Source organism: Anabrus simplex, chromosome 2, assembly GCF_040414725.1.
Source record: "Anabrus simplex isolate iqAnaSimp1 chromosome 2, ASM4041472v1, whole genome shotgun sequence".
NCBI lineage: Eukaryota > Metazoa > Arthropoda > Insecta > Orthoptera > Tettigoniidae > Anabrus > Anabrus simplex.
This window is the reverse complement of record NC_090266.1, coordinates 411,597,289-411,617,509: the sequence shown is the minus strand read 5'-3', so window position 1 is coordinate 411,617,509 and position 20,221 is coordinate 411,597,289. Positions and strand designations below refer to the sequence as shown.

At 42.4% G+C, this 20,221-nt stretch overlaps 1 protein-coding gene across 1 annotated transcript in view; it reads left to right on the top strand.

Moving 5' to 3' along the window:
• Positions 1-9,154: 9,154 nt before the first annotated feature.
• The window catches only part of LOC136862865 (serine proteinase stubble), a 294,351-nt gene continuing 283,284 nt past the window's right edge, over positions 9,155-20,221 (top strand). Inside the window, exon 1 of the mRNA XM_067139130.2 lies at positions 9,155-9,342. The gene's annotated coding sequence lies outside the window, so the exon portion shown is untranslated. The remainder of the gene's footprint in view (positions 9,343-20,221) is intronic.

The following is a 20,221-nucleotide window of genomic DNA, read 5'->3' as shown; positions in this document are numbered from 1 at the left end:
CTGTTGTGTATACCTATGGTTATTATTCAGTAAACAACTGCTTTGAATGATCTACCAAGCTTAATGTTTTGTTATACTCCTTCTACTATAAGCAGTTACATTCCAAGCTGCTTACCATTTGAAACGTCTCACATCTTTTATTTTATGTTAAATCTAAGACTTACCTTATATCAGCAAACATGTCGCTTCTACTCTCTATGCCAACTCCATACTATGTCATATTCAGCATGTTATCTTGCGTCAAGGGCACAAACAATGTAACGTGTCTTATCCTAGCATTACTATTCAGAACAATGTAGAAAAGTAAACACAGCAGGTAGTAATCTAAGTATTGTTTGGCATTAGTCATTACTTTTCCTGTACGTGACAGCAGGTGATAAGAAAATTGAGTTTGTGTCTATTATTGTTTCTCTCACATTAGAATAATAGACGAGCAGTTATCAGACCTTTGAATAACCAAGAAAAAGCAGATAAATAATAACCTTAGTTTATGCTAATTGTTGCACACTGCACTAACTCAGTGATAATAGGTCTTTTTGCTAGGGGCTTTACGTCGCACCGACACAGATAGGTCTTATGGCGACGATGGGATAGGAAAGGCTAAGGAGTTGGAAGGAAGCGGCCGTGGCCTTAATTAAGGTACAGCCCCAGCATTTGCCTGGTGTGAAAATGGGAAACCACGGAAAACCATTTTCAGGGCTGCCGATAGTGGGATTCGAACCTACTATCTCCAGGATGCAAGCTCACAGCGTGATAATAGGTACTGAAGAATACACTTCCAATGTTCTTCCACTACAACAGAATATAAAATAGAATAAAATATAATACAATATTCCTTTACAATAATTTCCACACATTCAAAGATAAAAATACCTATCCGTGTATAAGACGGGTAGGTTTTTTTTACATTTCATCAGTTTTTGTTTTTTATTGTCAACATACTATATTACAATACATATAATGCAAATGCTATGATACTTCAAAACTGAGATTCGGAAACAACAAACACATGCAGTCTGTGATTCAAGACTAGGTGGGGTAAAATGATATCGGACACAATATGCTGTATAATAATTGGGATAAACGAGCAAAAATTGCCATCAAATACACACGCCCTGTATACTAATCCCAAGATACCAAAACAACCAGGCGTCATAGCAACAGGAGCTAAAAGAATTAATGGCTAACACAACCTAAATAACATAGTGACTCGTTTACAACTGTTTAAGGTCGCTTATTAAATGACACTTCTTGTGACAGAGATGAGAAATTTTATAGTAGTAACTATTAACACAAGTGCGTTGTTACATGACGGCTACAAGTTTATTAAAATACTCCCCAATATATAGCTTCTTCTGGGGGGATGCGAGGGCGTTGTGTACACTGATACTGATGTCTGCAAATAACTCTTATTGGGTGTATGGTTTCTTGGCTTGTTACACACGATGTACATAACTGCCTAATAGGAGCACTATAGTATTATTTATCTGAGCTGGTCTCAAGCTAAAGGTAGGTCTAATAGTCCACTCAGAGGCAATATAGATCTTGGGCTGATTTATGACATAATTAAGTTTCACTTTAAAGTCACTCTAGACCTGTTGTGTGACGTCACATTGCGTCAGTCTATGCTGAATTGTATCCCTACGAGCTCGGCAAAACCAACAGGCGTCGTTTTCCTGCTTATTGATGCGTTGGAGTTTGCTACTAGTAGGAATGATATCATATTGTTGGAGGGAGAATGCGATTTGAGATGTTCCTCCAGACTCGAGACCAGTTTATTAACAGCGCTGTCCGAACTATTTGCGGGGCTTGATACTGCTGTGTATGTATATACTTATAAAGTTTCTTCGTTGTTATGTCTGGAGGGAAGAGGAGATCATGTGGAACGTAGCTCATCTCACAGCGCATATACCGTGCATGTGGCGCGTGGTGGTGGATATCATAAAATGCTGGCGAGTTCTTAATCTCTTCGGGGTTACACATGTGCAGTAAGAAGTCGTTGGAGCGACGGTTTCCTGCTGCTTGCATCATTCTGAGATTCCGTAACTAGAAGAGCACTTTACTTTTAAGCTGTACATCAATAAGACCAAGACCTCCTTCCGATGTAGCTAACATGAGCGTAGGGGTTGCGATGCGGAAAAGTGATCCTTGCCAGAGATACCAGCCTACTGCTGAAGCTATACGGATACCAACTACTCTTGGCATTGGTAAAATTTGGCTTAAATACCAGATTTTGCTTAGACCATACATATTGACATATTGCACCCGTTGTTGTAACACCATGAATTTATATTTAACCTGTAGCAGGATACTTTTCACAGATTTAAGTGCAAGGGACCAATTTTTCTGAATCATCTGATGAATGCTATTATAGAACAGGATACCAAGTATGTTAATCTCATCAGTGATCTTGATCCATGAGGGAACATTTCCGGGGGCCCTGCTTCGATGCCCTATCCGCATAGTTTTAGATTTCTGGAAGTTGAGATGTGCACGGGTAGGTCACCGCCAACACACCACTATCATAGTGGACACGACGTAGGAAGGGCATCCGAGCGTAAAATTAGATCTTGTCTAACACTTAGGAAAGACAACCAGGCGTAAAACTAGTACTCGTCTCACCAAAGCTTGCCGGGTCAGCCACCGCCAACGCACACTGCCATAGCGGACACGACGTGGGAAGGGCATCCGGGCGTAAAACTAGTACTCGTCTCACCAACGCCTGCCGGGTAGGCCACCGCTAACGCACACACATCATAGCGGAAACTAAGAAAAAACAAAGTGGGAAGGGCATCCAGGCATAAAACTAGTGCTCGTTTCACCAACGCCTTCAGGGTCGGCCACCTCCAACGTTTGCCGGTAGGCCACTGCCAACACACCACTATCATGGCGGACACGACGTAGGAAGGCTATCCGGGGGTAAAACGAGTACTCGTCTAACACCTAGAGAAGGGCATCCAGGCGTAAAACTAGTACTCGTCTCACCAACGCCTGCCGGGTAGGTCACCGTCAACGCACTAGCATCTGCGCGGGAAACGACAGCCAACGCCCAAGAGAATGACCATGAATTTGATTTCGAACCCCCATTCTCCCACTCCTCCTGATTATTAAAGTATACATGTGGTCGTTAATGTTTAAAACGAAAACGGTAGCTTGAAACACAACTATTGACCAGTGTTTAGATAACATTACAATTACATTAAACTTCACACATTATGTTTTAATGTGTTTATTATTATTTTTTATGTGTTTTGAAAAGATTAAAAAGTTTTAATTTTCAATTTCAGGTTATTTAAATGAAAATAACCTAAATAATGAACATGAGAAATGTTTGAGCAACGGTCAGTTGCATACTAGCCATAGACTCTGATCTCCAAGATTCACTTCGTAGAAAGTGAATATTCAGTATTCACCGAGAAGGAAAAAGACTTTGTCATTGTAAATTATGAAGGCGAATGTGAATATTGGCCTATTAAAGTGATCAAGGTTTCGGTAAGTGGAACTACGGTCAGCTGCATGTGTAGAAGAGAAAACACCGAGCAAGTGGTTGTGGGGTTTGGGTCAAGTAGATATGAGCTTGCCTTTGGGATATAATGGATCCGAACCCAACTGTCGGCAGCCCTGAAGATGGTTTTTCGTGGTTTCCCATTTTCACACCAGGCAAATGCTGGGGCTGTACCTTAATTAAGGCCACGACTGCTTCCTGCCCACTCCTAGCCCTTTCCTATTCCATCGTCGCCATAAGACGTATCTTTGTCGGTGCGAAGTAAAGTCAATTGTAAAGAAAGAAATTTTTTTTTCGATTGGCTTTACGTCGCACCGACACAGATAGGTCTTACGGCGACGGAAGGACAGGAACGGGCTAGGACTGGGAAGGAAGCGGCCGTGGCCTTAGTTAAGGTACAGCCCCAGCATTAGCCTGGTGTGAAAATGGGAAACCACGGAAAACCATCTTCAGGGCTGCCGACAGTGGGGTTCGAACCCACTATCTCCCGAATACTGGATACTGGCCGCACTTATAAAGAAAGAAAGAAAGAAAGAAAGGAAACTTCGGTACCTGCCAAAGAATGAGGACGTACTAGAGTATAAACTTTGTGATATAAAATGTAAAACTGAATCCCCAACAAAAGTGACTTGTAAGAGCATTTTCACTGGGACTGGTACATGTATTTTATTTTCCAGAAATGCTGTATTTTTTACTTATAATTAATTAATATGATTAAACAGTAATCACTGCAGGTAATGTCCGGCTCCACGGCTAAATGGTTAATGTGCTGGCCTTTAGTCACAGAGGTCCCCGGTTCGAATCCCGGCAGGGTCGGGAATATTAACCACCATTGGTTAATTTCACTGGCACGGGGGCTGGGTGTATGTGTCGTCTTCTTCATCATCATTTCATCCTCATCACGACGAGCAGGTCGCCTACGGTTGTCAAATCAAAAGACCTGCATCTGGCGAGCCGAACTTGTCCTCGGACACACCCGGCACCAAAGGCCGTACGCCATTTCATTCTTACTGTAGGTAATGACAAGTATGTTCCAAGGAGAATAAACAACGTTGAACCATAATAGAGTACTTAGGCGTACAACTATAATCCACAAATTTTTAAAAAATTATTAATATATTTTAAATATAATACAAAAACTGTGCTCTGGTTTACCTTATCTGTACTAAGTTACAGAGTTTTGAATGGTTTTAGTTGCATTCAACGGTAGTATTTATGAGTGAAAGGGATAAATAGGCCTATTCTAAAAGTAAACAATAGCTGTAGGGAAGTATACGGTATTATTATTATTATTATTATTATTATTATTATTATTATTATTATTATTATTATTATTATTATTATTATTATTATATGGTTCCTGTTGTGAGTTGCTGAAGTCACGTCCTAGTTCGTGAACCATGGGCAACGGCTGAATTGCCTAGTAAGTGGTCCTGAGAGTCGGGATACCAGTTGCTATGGAATGGGAGTGGGCATCTCGGACATATTCCTTTTCATGGTCCTCCTGGTGCTCAGGCGGCTATGACTATATAATCCACCGGTGGTCCATAACGTGCCGGCCCCGTGGTGTAGCGTGCCTGCCTCTTACCCGGAGGCCCCGGGTTCGATTCCCGGCCAGGTCAGGGATTTTTACCTGGACCTGAGGGCCGGTTCGAGGTCCACTCAGCCTACGTGATTAGAATTGAGGAGCTATCTTACGGTGAGATAGCGGCCCCGGTCTAGAAAACCAAGAATAACGGCCGAGAGGATTCGTCGTGCTGACCACACGACACCTCTCAATCTGCAGGCCTTCGGGCTGAGCAGCGGTCGGTTGGTAGGCCAAGGCCCTTCAGGGGCTGTAGTGCCATGGTTTTGGGGGGGGTCCATAACACGTTAGAGCAGAGATCCTCACTTGGACTATGTGTAAGTAGGGTAGCATCCTGCTTCATGAATTTACCGAGCTCAGAACATTTTAAGCAAGCCTCGGACCTATAGGAGTAACGGAGTCCCACTCCCATTTGATAGGCGAGGGACTCATTGGAAACAACTTGGTGAACGAAATGGAATTCGATGGGGAGCTATCAATATTAATGTGGCTTATGGAAGAAAGAAAGTAGAACTGGCTGAGGCAGCTAAGAGGATGCATCTCGATGTGCTAGGTGTAAGTGATATTCGGGTAAGGGGAGATAACGAGGAAGAGATAGGAGATTATAAAATGTACTTGACGGGCGTTAGAAAGGGAAGGGAAGAGTCTGGGTTAGGGCTGTTTATCAGGAATACCATTGGACGCAACATAGTTTCTGTTAGGCACGTAAATGAGCGAATGATGTGCGTAGATTTGCCAGTTGGAGGAATTAGGACGAGAATTGTCTCAGTGTATTCACCATGTGAGGGTGCAGATGAGGATGAAGTTGGCAAGTTTTATGAAGCATTGTGTGACATCGTGGTCAGAGTCAACAGCAAGGATAAAATGGTGTTAAAGGGCGATTTCAATGTGAGAAATGGAAATAGAACTGAAGGATACGAAAGGGTGATTGGTAAATGTGGGGAAGATATGGAAGCCAATGGGAATGAGAAGCGTTTTCCGGACTTTTGTGCCAGTATGGGTTTAGCAGTTACGAATACATTCTTCAAGCATAAGGCCATTCACATGGGAGGCTAGGAGTACCAGATCCATAATAGACTATCTCTTAACCGACTTTGAATTCAGGAAGTCTGTTAGGAATTTACGAGTTTTCCGGGGATTTTTCGATGATACAGACCACTATCTGATCTGTAGTGAACTAAGTATCTCTAGGTCTAGGGTAGAGAAAGTGAAATCTGTCTGCAAACGAATAAGGGTAGAAAATCTCCAGGACGAGGAAATTAGACAGAAGTACATGGATATAATTAGTTTCGAGCATTAGACAGTAAGCAGGTTCAGGATATAGAAGGAGAATGGGTGGGATACAGGAATGCTGTAGTAGAAACAGCAACGGAATGCCTAGGAACAACTGTGTGTAAAGATGGGAAAAGGCGAACATCTTGGTGGAATGATGAAGTGAGAGCAGCTTGTAAAAGTAAAAAGAAGGCTTATCAGAAATGGCTCCAAAAAAGGGCCGAGGCAGACAGGGATTTGTACGTAGATGAAAGAAACGGTGTGTAAAGATGGGAAAAGGCGAACATCTTGGTGGAATGATGAAGTGAGAGCAGCTTGTAAACGTAAAAAGAAGGCTTATCAGAAATGGCTCCAAAAAGGGCCGAGGCAGACAGGGATTTGTACGTAGATGAAAGGAACAGAGCGAAACAAGTAGTTGTTGAATCCAAAAAAAGAAGTCGTGGGAAGACTTTGGTAATAACATGGAAAGGCTAGGTCAGGTAGCAGGGAAACCTTTCTGGACAGTAATACAGAATCTTAGGAAGGGAGGGAAAAGAGAAATGAAGAGTGTTTTGAGTAATTCAGGTGAACTTCACAGGGAATTACTGGAGAGGTGGAGGGAATATTTTGAACATCTTCTCAACGTAAAAGGAACTCTTCCTGGTGGTGTTGCGAACAACCAAGCTCATGGGGAGGAGGAAAGTGATGTTGGTAAAATTACGCTTGAGGAAGTGGAAAGGATCGTAAATAAACTCCACTGTCATAAAGTAGCAGGAATAGATGAAATTAGACCTGAAATAGTGAAGTATAGTGGGAAGGCAGGGATGAAATGGCTTCATAGATTAGTAAGATTAGCATGGAGTGTTGGTAAGGTACCTTCAGATTGGACAAAAGCAGTAATTGCACCTATCTATAAGCAAGGGAACAGGAAGGATTGCAACAACTATCGAGGTATCTCATTGATTAGTGTAGCAGGCAAAGTATTCACTGGCCTCTTGGAAGGGAGGGTGCGATCAGTGGTTGAGAGGAAGTTGGATGAAAACCAGTGTTGTTTCAGATCACAGAGAGGCTGTCAGGATCAGATTTTCAGTATGCGCCAGGTAATTGAAAAATGCTACGAGAGGAATAGGCAGTTGTGTTTATGTTTCGTAGATCTAGAGAAGGCATATGACAGGGTACCGAGGGAAAAGATGTTCGCCATACTGGGGGACTATGGAATTAAAGGTATGTTATTAAAATCAATCAAAGGCATTTATGTTGACAATTGGGCTTCAGTAAGAATTGATGGCAGAATGAGTTCTTGGTTCAGGGTACTTTCAGGGGGTAGGCAAGGCTGTAATCTTTCACCTTTGCTGTTCGTAGTTTACATGGATCATCTGCTGAAAGGTATAAAATGGCAGGGAGGGATTCAGTTAGGTGGACATGTAGTAAGCAGTCTGGCCTATGCTAACGCCTTGGTCTTAATGGCAGATTGTGCCGAAAGCCTGCAGTCTAATATCTTGGAACTTGAAAATAGGTGCAATGAGTATGGTATGAAAATTAGCCTTTCGAAGACTAAATTGATGTCAGTGGGTAAGAAATTCAACAGAATTGAATGTCATATTGGTGATACAAAACTATAACAGGTTGATAATTTCAAGTATTTAGGTTGTGTTTTCTCCCGTGGTAGTAATGTAGTAAGTGAGGTTGAATGAAGTTGTAGTAAAGCTAATGCAGTTGCGATCAACAGTAGCCTATTCTGTAAGAAGGAAGTCAGCTCCCAGACGAAACTATCTTTAAATCGGTCTGTTTTCAGACCAGCTTTGCTTTACGGGAGCGAAAGCTGGATGGACTCGGGATATCTTATTCATAAGTTAGAAGTAACAGACATGAAAGTAGCGAGACTGATTGCTGGTACAAACAGGTGGGAACAATGGCAGTAGGGTACTCGGAATGAGGAGATAAAGTTTAATTTATGAATGAACTCGATGAATGAAGCTGTACACATACACCGGCTTCGGTGGTGGGGTCATGTGCGGCGAATGGAGGAGGCTAGGTTACCTAGGAGAATAATGGACTCTGTTATGGAGGGTTAGAGAAGTAGAGGTCGACCAAGACGACGACGGTTAGACTCTGCTTCTAACGATTTAAAGATAAGTGGTATAGAACTAAACGACGCCATAGCACTAGTTGCAAATAGAGGATTGTGGCGACGTTTATTACATTCACAGTGGCTTGCAGACTGAACACTGAAAGGCATAACAGTCTATAATGATTATGTATGTGTGTTTTATTATTATTTTATGCTATTAAGACCTGCTGTGTAGTATAGTTAGATTGAAGCTCCTCTGCTATGCTGAAGGTTTCAGAACCGAAGTCTAGTCCTATCGGCCGACATTTAAGCGTGCTCAAATATGTGAGACCATTGGCATTAGAGAATTCTGTTTCAGGACAAACTTTCACCACTCCATTGCCTCTTATAAATGTATAACAATTAAAGGACCCTTTAACACACAGAGCGCAATAAATGGTCTTAAATGGATGTAAAATGAACATATATTTGGGAAAAGAGAGGAGAATAATGAATAGTGTTGTGAAAGTCGTCCATTCCTATTCCAGTCATTAGCCAGCGTCAGCGGAAGAGAACTGTGGATATTCCGTCTCCGGTAAACAGACTGATTATTAAGAAAGGGCATGACAGTCCGCCGGCATTCATCTTTAACGAGTGCCTCGATCTTCGTAAAGCGACGCGTGCTGTCGCAAGGTGTATTACGTTGTAGCGTGACGAGCTAAGAGAGGCCGGAAGTTCCGACAAGGACGTGGCGGGAATGAACTGGAGTGGCAGTGGCAGCAGAGACGGCGTACGGACTGGACTACACCCTCCCGCTACTGCCTGCCAGGGATTTACCGGGTTGACTCACCCAATACACGTACTACTTGCTATGTGGGGTCTGATGGCTTCAGAAAGAGAACGGCACCCAAGCCACAATTAACCGGCGCGGACTACGAGTTGGAGGTGGAGGTAAGTGCTCTTCACATCACACTCCTGCTATTTATCTTCAGGTACTTTTAACTCGTGACTGTCATGCGAGTTGCATGCAGTCAATTAGTATATATACTACTAACAATATTCATTTCAAATATGCCACTGTTTGTGTACGGTACTGTTGTGGGAACTACTTGAGATACTTCTCTGCAGTTCTTGATATATGTCAAGGTGCCGGCAGACTCAATGTTCGCTAACCAGAAAAATATAAACCGATGAGGGATCACAGCGAAATAATTAGTCGATGTTCTATACGAGGTACCGTTGGCTGAATGGTCACCGTACTGCTCTTCGGTTCAGAGGGTCTCGGGTTCCATCACCGGCCGGGTCGGGAATTTTAATCGCTTATGATTAATTCTTGTGGCTTGGGGACTGGGTGTTGGTGTTCGTCCCACCACTCTCCTCTTCATATTCACACAACACACTACACTACCAACCATCACATAAACACGCAATAGTGATTACATCCCACCATATAGGGTTGGCGGCAGGAAAGGAATCCGACCGTAAAACAGGGCCAAATCCACATGTGAGACGCAGTTTGCACCCGCGACCCCACACGTGTGGGAAAATAGGTAGGAAAAGAAGAATAACAAGTTCTACACGAGTTACATTATACCCTTCCGTTGCCAGAATATTCTTTACTTCTGTATGCGGGTCGAAGAAGGCCCCAAAATACATAATGTTCTAGTGATATTTTAAATATTCTTAAATAACACATTCATCGAGGTTAATGTTTCTAGAACTATTTTGGGTTTAAAGAATAATTCAGTACTTGAAAGGATTTGATAATCGATCCTGGTGCTGTAGTCTATCACACTGCTGCCTTAGGATATAGCTTTCTATTTAATTTCAAATACTTCCATTTTTTTTGGCATTTCTATAATTTATTATACAGTGAAACAAACGAAATTAAAACCTAAAACAATTACAAGTTGAACATTCTTCTGGTGTTCACTAACATTGCAGAGCTGTACCAAAGAATAAGGGCGTGGATAATGACTACTTGTTTGATTAAAAGTTCAGAATCCTTAGAGTAGCCTACATTAACAACAATTAAATGTTTTCATTTCAGAGGGTTACATATTAGTGAAATGCTTTGGTGCTTGGTGGTAGCAGGATCTTTGATGTGTAGTCGTTCTTTTCACCCCTTGCTGCTTGTTTCCTGTGCCTTTTCACGACTTGCCTTATGTTGAGTTAAATCTATCGTTGGAAGGCCCGTAGAATACTCACCTTCCTGCGGGGTTTACGATACTTCGTTGAAGAGAAGTTGTAGAAAGTAATTAATATTACTGTTTCTTCTTCTTCTTAAGCCGTTTACCCTCCAGGATTGGTTTTCCCTCGGACTCAGCGAGGGATCCCACCTCTGCCACCTCAAGGTCAGTGTCCTGTATCGTGAGACTGTGGGTCGGGGGATACAACTGGGATGAACGACCAGTACCTCGCCCAGGCGGCCTCACCTGGTATGCTGAACAAGGGCCTTGTGGGAGGATGGGAAGATTGTGAGTGATAGACAAGGAAGAGGGAAGGAAGCAGACGGGGCCGTAAGTTAGGTACCGTCTGGGCATTTGCCTGGAGGAAACGTGGGAAACTACGGAAAACCACTTCGAGGATGGCTGAGGTGGGAATCGAACCCCCCTCTACTCAGTTGACTTCCCGAGGCTGACTTGATCCCGTTCTAGCCCTCGAACCACTTTTCAAATTTCATGGCAGAGCGTGGAATCGAAACCGGACCTCCGGGGAGTGGCAGCTAATCACACTAACCACTACACCACAGAGGCTGATATAACTATTTTTACTGTGTAAAATCATGTAAAGTCATTTTAAAAGCCCAGGATAAGCTGTAATTTGTGTTACGTTCTTCAGCAGATTTTATGACAAGTTTCGAAATGTACTAATTAGTTTGGATGAAAATTTGAGAACAGTCTTTCAGAATAGAGATAAGTCCTCATGGCAGGAGAAAGGACAAGGCAGGTGTTAAATTGATACGGTGGTACATTTGAGTCGAAATTTCAAAAGGGGTGTATGTCATATTGACTAAGCTTATGGAAAAATACAAAAAAAAACGTGTAAAGACTAAACTAAGTACAATGTATAGCAAAACAAGCAAGTCATCTCTGTACAAACCATGAAGGCCCTTGGAGGGCTTCCACTATCCGTACCATCTCGGCATTTGCCTGGAGAAGAAGTAGGAAACCACGAAAAAGTACCTCCGGGATGGCTGAGGTGGAAATCGCCCGGCCGCCTTTGCCCCCAGATTTTAACCTGTTACTCATTTCTGATATAGGCTGAGTGAACCTTAGGACCATATGCACCTCCAGAAAAAATACAATGTATGCATTTTCGTATTTTTTCTGATTAGTAAGTTATGAAATGATGATTATATAAAACTAAGTTTCACCTTCAAGTAAACATGCTATTTTTATGCAATTATTAACTGTACTGACTTACACCCTTTTAAAAATATATAACCTCTAACTTGAGAAGTCGGATTTGAATTAACTGTAATTAAATTAATTTAAATTATTTTACGGAACTCCATATGATAATTATTCTAAGTAATATATAACTTATTATTCAACCTCACATTTTAGTACTTAGTTACCGTACATGTCCGCCTCTGTGGTGTAGTGATTAGTGTGGTTAGCTGCCATCCCCGGAGGCCCGGGTTCGATTCCCGGTTCTACCACGAAATTTGAAAAAGTGGTACGAGGGCTGGAACGGGTTCCACTCAGCCTCGGGAGGTCAACTAAGTAGAGGTGGGTTCGATTTCCACCTCAGCCTTCCCGGAGGTATTTTTTTGTGGTTTCCTACTTCTCCAGGCAAATGCCGAGATGGTACCTAACTTAAGGCCACGGCCGCTTCCTTGTCTACCCCTTCCAATCTTCCCATCCCCCGCCAAGGCCTCTGTTCAGCATAGCAGGTGAGGCCGCCTGGGCCAGATACTGGGCATCCTCCCCAGTTGTATCCCCGACCCAATGTCTCATGCTCCAGGACACTGTCCTTGAGGCGGTAGAGGTGGGATCCCTTGCTGAGATCGAGGGAAAAACCAACCCTGTAGGGTAAACAGATTTAAGGGCCCCATAGACGGTCCGTCTTAGCGTCCGTCTTACCTGCGCAGTTCTAAGACGACAGGTAAGACGGACCGTGTGTGGTAGAATTTTCATCCCTGTACCGTCTTAGGCTTGGCTCGAAGTGAATCTGGCAGCGCCTGATTTTTCTGTGCGTGTACAGGTAAGTCGACGAGCAAGTTGGAGCGTGTGTGGGGTCTTCAGACTTAGCGTCAGTTTTAACCAATTGCTCCTACAGTGCAGTTCGCTCGTAGGACATAATGTCGGATTTAACAATCATGTCTCGAGCGTTTCTAATGGAATTCATACAGCTATACCGTTGTAATCCGTGCTTGTGGAAAATCAAAAGTAAAGAGTACACGGTACAGGGTTATTTTTACATGTTTTCCAACAACCGCACCCAGACAATTTGGAAAATTCCATTTTCTTTCAAACTGCTGTCCAGTACAAATCCATTCATCTTCTTTTGTTGGAAACTGAAACAAAATAAAATTATTATTATTATTATTATTATTATTATTATTATTATTATTATTATTATTATTATTATTATTATTATTATTATTAAATCATGCAACTAAAATATAATTTAACCCAATGTAATTAATTATATTTTTTTCTTTTAGGTTGGTTGGACGAAGACTTAATTTTTACACTCCGTTATATAATTGTTTCTTATTGTACTCTAAGCATACATTATACCTTGTTTTATATTAAATTAACATGAAATACATTTCCTTTTACCTCGTGCAAGAAACTTATAAATAAATTTTACTTACTTTGAGATACTGATTCTTGCGCACCTTATATATTGCAGAGCAAGTCTCAGGAATTATTACTCCCAAAGACTGGACTGAAATCGCAGCGGAAAATTTCAGATCTTCGTAACTTCTACCGGTTGCTAGGAAACGAAGTGTGACGTTGAGTCGTTCATGAGGTGTTATTGCCCGTCTAGTCCGACTCGTTGGCTGAACGGTCAGCGTACTGGCCTTCGGTTCAGAGGGTCCCGGGTTCGATTCCTGGCCGGGTCGGGGATTTTAACCTTAATTGGTTAATTCCAATGGCACGGGCGCTGGTTGTGTGTGTTGTCTTCATCATCATTTCATCCTCATCACGACGCGCAGGTCACCTACGGGTGTCAAATAAAGACCTGCACCTGGCGAGCCGAACCCGTCCTGGGATATCCCGGCACTAAAAGCCATACGACATTTCATTTCATTGCCCGTCTCATTGCATTGTCACTCTTTCTGATATGGGGCGCTACCAAGTGAAGAAGGTATAAATACGTTTCACTGTCCATCCTCAAATAATTGTACCAGTCACCTGGTTCAAGAGTTAAATCTTTCATTAAATTTTATATGCGACAGTGCATCTCGTTTAACTAACCAAGCTTTTGCCCATTTTGATCAAGCCCTTTTCTTTTTAGCTTTTGATCTCAAAGCTAATGCTAGAGCGGTGTAAATTAGAAGTTGCTCTAGCATGTTATCCGTGCACGAGTAGCGAAAACTGATCGCAAGTCTGACAGCAAAACGGAGCGTCTGTGTCCTCTTCCGTGTTCCGACTTACCTCTCATCTTAGAACTGCGCAGGCAAGACGGACAGTAAGACGGACCGTCTGTGGGGCCCTTTTTAAGAAGTAACCATACATACTTTTCTTCAGTCACAACCTTTCTGGAAAGATGTCCGAGTAAGATTTAAGTTCAGCAAATAGAAACTAATAGGTCTATTTTGATATCACTGTTGCTTCTGTCGGGCTGAGTGGCTCAGACGGTTGAGGCGTTGGCCTTCTGACCTCAACGTGGCCGGTTCGATCCTGGGTCAGTTCGGTGGTATTTGAATGTGCTCATATACGTCAGCCTCGTATCGATAGATTCACTGGCATGTAAAGGAACTCCTGCGGGACAATATTCCGGCGCATCGGCGTCTCTGGAAACCGTAATAGTGGGACGTAAAGCAAATTACATTCTTATTACAGTTTCTTCTTACTGTATAGAACAAATTAGACAAGAAAAATAAAATCATTAACACCAATACTTTTATCCAAACTGTTCTTACCGAGCTCGATAGCTGCAGTCGCGTAAGTGCGGCCAGTATCCAGTAATCGGAAGATAGTGGGATCGAGCCCCACTGTCGGCAGCCCTGAAGATGGTTTTCCGTGGTTTCCCATTTTCACACCAGGCAAATGTCGGGGCTGTACCTTAATTAAGGACACGGCCTTTTCCTTCCAATTCCTAGGCCTTTCCTATCCCATCGTCGCCATAAGACCTATCTGTGACGATGCGACGTAAAGCAAATAGCAAACTGTTCTTTTTCGGTTTTCTTATTCTGTGTAATTTTCATGTTCGGTTGACCAAGAAAAGATTTCTGTGTAGAAGTCCATGTGTCGAACCTCCTATCTTTGCTATTTTAATGATAACATTTTAAAGTGGGTATGACGGTGATGATGGTGGTAGTTGTGTCCTTGAACTAAGACCCATGAAGGAAGTTTGGTTGATGATACGGCTTAATGTAGGATACCCCTCGATGTAACCTTTTCTTTCATGGGAGTAAATAAACGGTAAAGGGTAATGAGTGGGAAGTTTACTCTTTCGTTTCTGTCTTTTTTGTCTTGTCAGAGACAAAGTCAATGAGATAAGCCCGTTTAAAACAAACTGCCGTCTTTGATCATCAGTCCTCTCTCAACCTGAGGCGTGAAAAAAGTAATCGGTAAGCCAATTATTAAAATTTCCGAAGTGCGCAAAATCAGAAAATAGACCAAGTAGTGAGTGTAGTCCGTTTACAAAAGAAGATTCATTTAGTATCCCTAAATCATACGAATAGCGCAACATTCTCCACTGTTGTCCAGGCAGCGCTCAGCCATTGCAGAAGCTCTTTTGAGTAATGTGGAACTGAGTCGATAATTCTGAACATTTTGTATACATTTACTCCTAAATATTAAGTACATGAACATTAACTACATGTACATTTGTCTAAGGAAGATTAATGTGCTTACCGGACCTTACCACGCAATATTTATACATTCACAGCTATTTTTCCATTATTCTACAATAAATAGAAAGTAGGAATCCCATAAATCCTTTGCTGTTCTAATTCTTGAATATGTTGCTCACAAGATGGACGAACATATGTTAAATATTGGCTTGCGGTCCAAAGGATAACACTCGTGTGATCAAGTGGCTCAGGGCATGTTGTAATACAATCGATTGTCATAGGGAAAATTAATTTCTCCGTCTTTTGATCATTATGAAAATATGTGTGATCAATTAAGTGCTAAAACATAAACCACAAAATGCACTAACTTGAGTTACATCCTTAATAAGCATTAATTATGACTCTGTAAGCTGGTTTGGGGAGGACTGATATAAATGACTTGAGCATAATATTTATTTGTATCAAAATCTGCTCATTTTTAGTTCCGCAATCGTTTTTAAACAGTATTTTTAATTGCTGTAGACATGGTGTCGTTGTGATGGACATAGAACATAGCATGTCGACGAACAGGTAAATAGATCTATTATCACTTTCCGTCGAAACCCTGACCTAAGAGCTTATTTGTATGAGGTAAAATATTTTGTCTACGTTGAGAGCTGAAATGCCGGCCCCGTGGTGTAGTGGTAGTGTGCCTGACTCTCGTCGGGGGGCCCCGTGTTCGATTCCCGGCCAGGTCATGGATTATTCTCTCGACCTGAGGGCTGGTTCGAGGTCCACTCAGCCTATGTGATTAGAATTGAGGAGCTATTTGACGGTGAGATAGCGGCCCCGGTCTCGAAAGCCCAGAATAACGGCCGAAAGCATGCGTCGTGCTGACCACACGGCCCCTCGTAATCTGCAGGCATTTGGGCTGAGCAGCGGTCGCTGGGAAGGCCAGAGCCCTTTGAAAGGCGTTAAGTGCCGTGGGGTTTGGTTTTGGTTTGGAGAGCTGAAATACTAGACTAAATTTGAAAAGTGCTATGCATACTTACATAATGTTTACTAAACCAAGCACATCCACCGCTGTGCTCATCGTGCGTATAAAAGGAGTTGATTCTCTGGAAAACAAACTGGCTGCGTAAAATAATTGGACAGCTGCTCATCTACAGTGTTCAAAATCGTGAGGTGGAATTCCGGCGCATTCAGTCGGCAATTAGTGGCGCTCGTCAGTATCTCTAAGAGCTTCAGCGGTTAGTTCAACACACATTATCATCTTTCAGCACAACACCACTTCATGAGCGTGATTACTTTCCAACACTTTTTCCTCAACTAATCTCCGGGATGCTTCCTCGTCTTCTTCTTCTTATTATTATTGTTTTAATCACCTAGAAAACAGTCATTTTGAACCACAATGTAAGTTTTGAAATCCGGTGCTGTGAGGTAGCAGTTCCTGGAGTCCCCTCTCCTAGAATGTCCCTATCCTGGTCTGAGGACTAGAAACTGGTTTTCTCAGCCTCGTGAGGATAAATTATGATCTGATATGAGATGCAGTATAACCGACATTGTAAGCCATGCAGTCCAACTGAAGAAGTCGTTATCTTGATCACGTGACAACCTAAAAATATCTGCAGGACATGTAGCTTGGTACAGTAGTTCTGAGAGCCTGGAGCCCATCGAGAACTGTGAGAACAAAGGCAAACTATTTTTACAGTTTTACGGGACTGTTGAGCTCGTGGTCATGGCCATGAGATCTCAGTATTACATGGAAAACGGACTGCAAGGACGTAAATCCGTATTTCTAAAATCCAGCACTCATTGGGCGGGATTCAAACCGCTGCCGACTTAATGAGTAACCAGTATGGCCCGAGGACTGTAATAGTCATTGTTAGTGGGACTAGGGAGGCCTATACGATCATCTCTCAACAGCCATCCCGAGAATGTCCTCAGCAGTTCAAGTTTTCTTCTCGGTTTCATTTCAAAATATCTCCTAGTTTCAGGATGACTGGCGGTTTAACGTCACTTTAACACATCCAAGGTTTTCGGTGACGCGAGGCTTGGTAAAGCCTAGGTTTCGGAAGGAAGCGGCCGTGGCAATAATTAAGCCCCAGCTTTTGCTTTGTGTGAAAATTTGAAATCACGGAAAACCATCTTCAGGGCTGTCGACAGTGGGATTCGAACTCACCATCTCTCGAATGGAAACGAACAGCTTGGCTACGTGACACGAATTGCGTAGCTAACACGTTCGGTCCATTCAGGATGAGTTTGAACGACAATTAGCCTATACACCGCCTGTGTACTTTCTCCTGCTAAGGTCCCAATTGGGAGTTCAGAATTGCGAAAAGAAGGTCAAAAAGAAGCATAGGAATAGCCAGCTATAACAGCCGTAGCTACGAATTACAAACATACATACATACATACACACATACATACATATATACATACATACATCCATCTTAATTTTATAGACTGTTATGCCTGTCAGCGTTCAGTCTGCAAGCCTCTGTAAATTTACTAAACGCCACCACAATCCTCTGTTTGTAACCCAACTTATTTCTATATCTCTTGCCTTTAAATGATTAGAAACTGAGTCTAATCATCTTCGTTATGGTCTCTATTTACTTCTCTTACCTTCTATGACTGAGTCCATTATTCTTCTACGTCACTTATCCTCCTTCATTCGCCTTACATGACCCCTACACCGAAGCCGGTTTATGCGTACAACTTCATCAATCGAGTTAATTCATAAGTTGACCTTTTTCTCCTAATTCCGAGTACCCTCATGCAAATGTTCCCACTTGCTTGTACCGACGATCATACTCGCTACTTTCATGTCTGTTACTTATAACTCAGCTTTCACTTCCGTAAATAAAAAGTCGGTCTGAAAACAGACCGGCGTAAAGATAGTTTCGTCCGGAAGTCGAATTCCTTCTTACATAATACTGTTGATCGCAACTGTGAACTAGCTGCGTTAGCTGTGGTGCACCTTGATTCAACCACATTTGCAATTCTGATATACTGGGAGAATATATCCTAAATACTTGAAATTATCTACCTGTTCCAGCTTTGTATCCCCAACCTGACATTCAATTTTCTTAATTTCTTACCTACTGACGTAATTTCAGTCTTGAAACGGTTAGTTTTCCTGCCATACTCATTGCACCTATTCTCGAGTTCCAAGGTCTTTCAGCCCAATCTGCCAATACGTCGGCATTGGCCAGACTGGCCGTATTTGCCTGGATTTGAAGTGGGAACTACAGAAAACAACTTCATGGGTAGTCAACGATTGGTATTTCAACCCATTTCTGCTGATATGCACTCCGTCCCATCCCTTGCGGCAGATTTTGAGTCTCTAGCAGAGTAAAATACCGAACACGAAACCTTTACTACCGGAGTCTCAATACGTACTCCGATAACACGAAAGGGGTAGTGGTTAGAGTAAAAATATGTATTACTTTTAGAACATTTCTATCTTCACCATTATTCTTATAAGTTGATACGAACTACTGGTAATACAGGAGGCCCTTGGCTACCACGCACAAGATAACATTTGCGAACGCAACCGTAGGTGCCGACAACGCAAGCTGCTCGTTCTCGCGATTGCATGGCTAGAGTGACCGTTGTAAAGGGCACCATAAACGGCCCCTCTTAGCGTCCGTTTTCCTGGGCAGTTCTATGATTATAAGACGGACCGTGTGTGGTAAAATATTCATCCCTCTAACGTCCTAGGGTTGGCTCGAAGTAAATCTGTCGGCGGCTGATTTTTCTATGCGTGTACAGTTAAGTCGGCGAGCAAGTTGGAGCGTGTGTGGGGTCTTCAGTCTTAGCGTCAGTTTTAACCACTTGCTCTAACTGTGCACTTCGCTCGTATGACAATGTCGGACTTGAGAATCATACCTCGAGCGTTTTTAATCGAATTCATCCCGCTATACCGTTTTAATCCGTGCTTGTGAATCATAAAAATGCGAGGATAAAAAAGTTGCTTATGAACAGTTACAATTTGTTTTATGTCGCACCGACACAGATAGGTCTTATGGCGAAGATGGGATAGTAAAGGGTTGGGATTGGGAAGGAAGCGCCCGTGGCGTTAATTAAGGTACAGCCCCAGCATTTCCCTGGTGTGAAAATGGGAAACCACGGAAAACCATCTTCAGGGCTGTCGACAGTGGGGTTCGAACCCACTATCTCCCGGATGCAAGCTCACAACTGCGTGCCCCTAATCGCACGGCCAACTCGCCCGGTCTTATGAACGGTTATTGTACACTTAACGTTGTCGGAAATTGATCCCGAAGCTAAAAAAGTGGCAATGTCAAAAAACATTGTACGTCATTGTACTGTAAGCTTACAATATTTATACTGTAGTTTTATATTTTAAAGGAACACGAAATTATTTCTTACCTTGTGCAAATTATTTTTAAATGAATTCTGGTTAATTTGAGATACTGTTTCTTGAGCATCTTCTGGAGTATTATTGCTGCGCAGGTCTCAGGAATAATTACTCGGAAAGACTGGGTTGAAATTCCAACGGACAATTTGAGGCCTGCGTAACTTTTTCCGGATGCTGGGAAACGAAGTGTGACGCTGAGTCGTTCAAGTGGTGTTATTGCCCGTCTCATTGCACTTTCACTCTTTTTGATATTGAGCGCTAAGAAGGTGTAAGGATGTACGTTTCACTGTCCATCCTCAAATAATTGTACCAGTTACCCGGTTCAAGAGAAATATTCCATTCACTTTATATGCGACAGTTTATCTCTTTACGGAAGCTATTCTTTTCCGATTAGCTTTTGATTTTAAAGGTAATGCTGCAGCGGTGTAAATTAAAAGTTCCTCTAATGTGTTACTCTGTGCACGACTCACAGAAACTGAACGCAAGTCTAA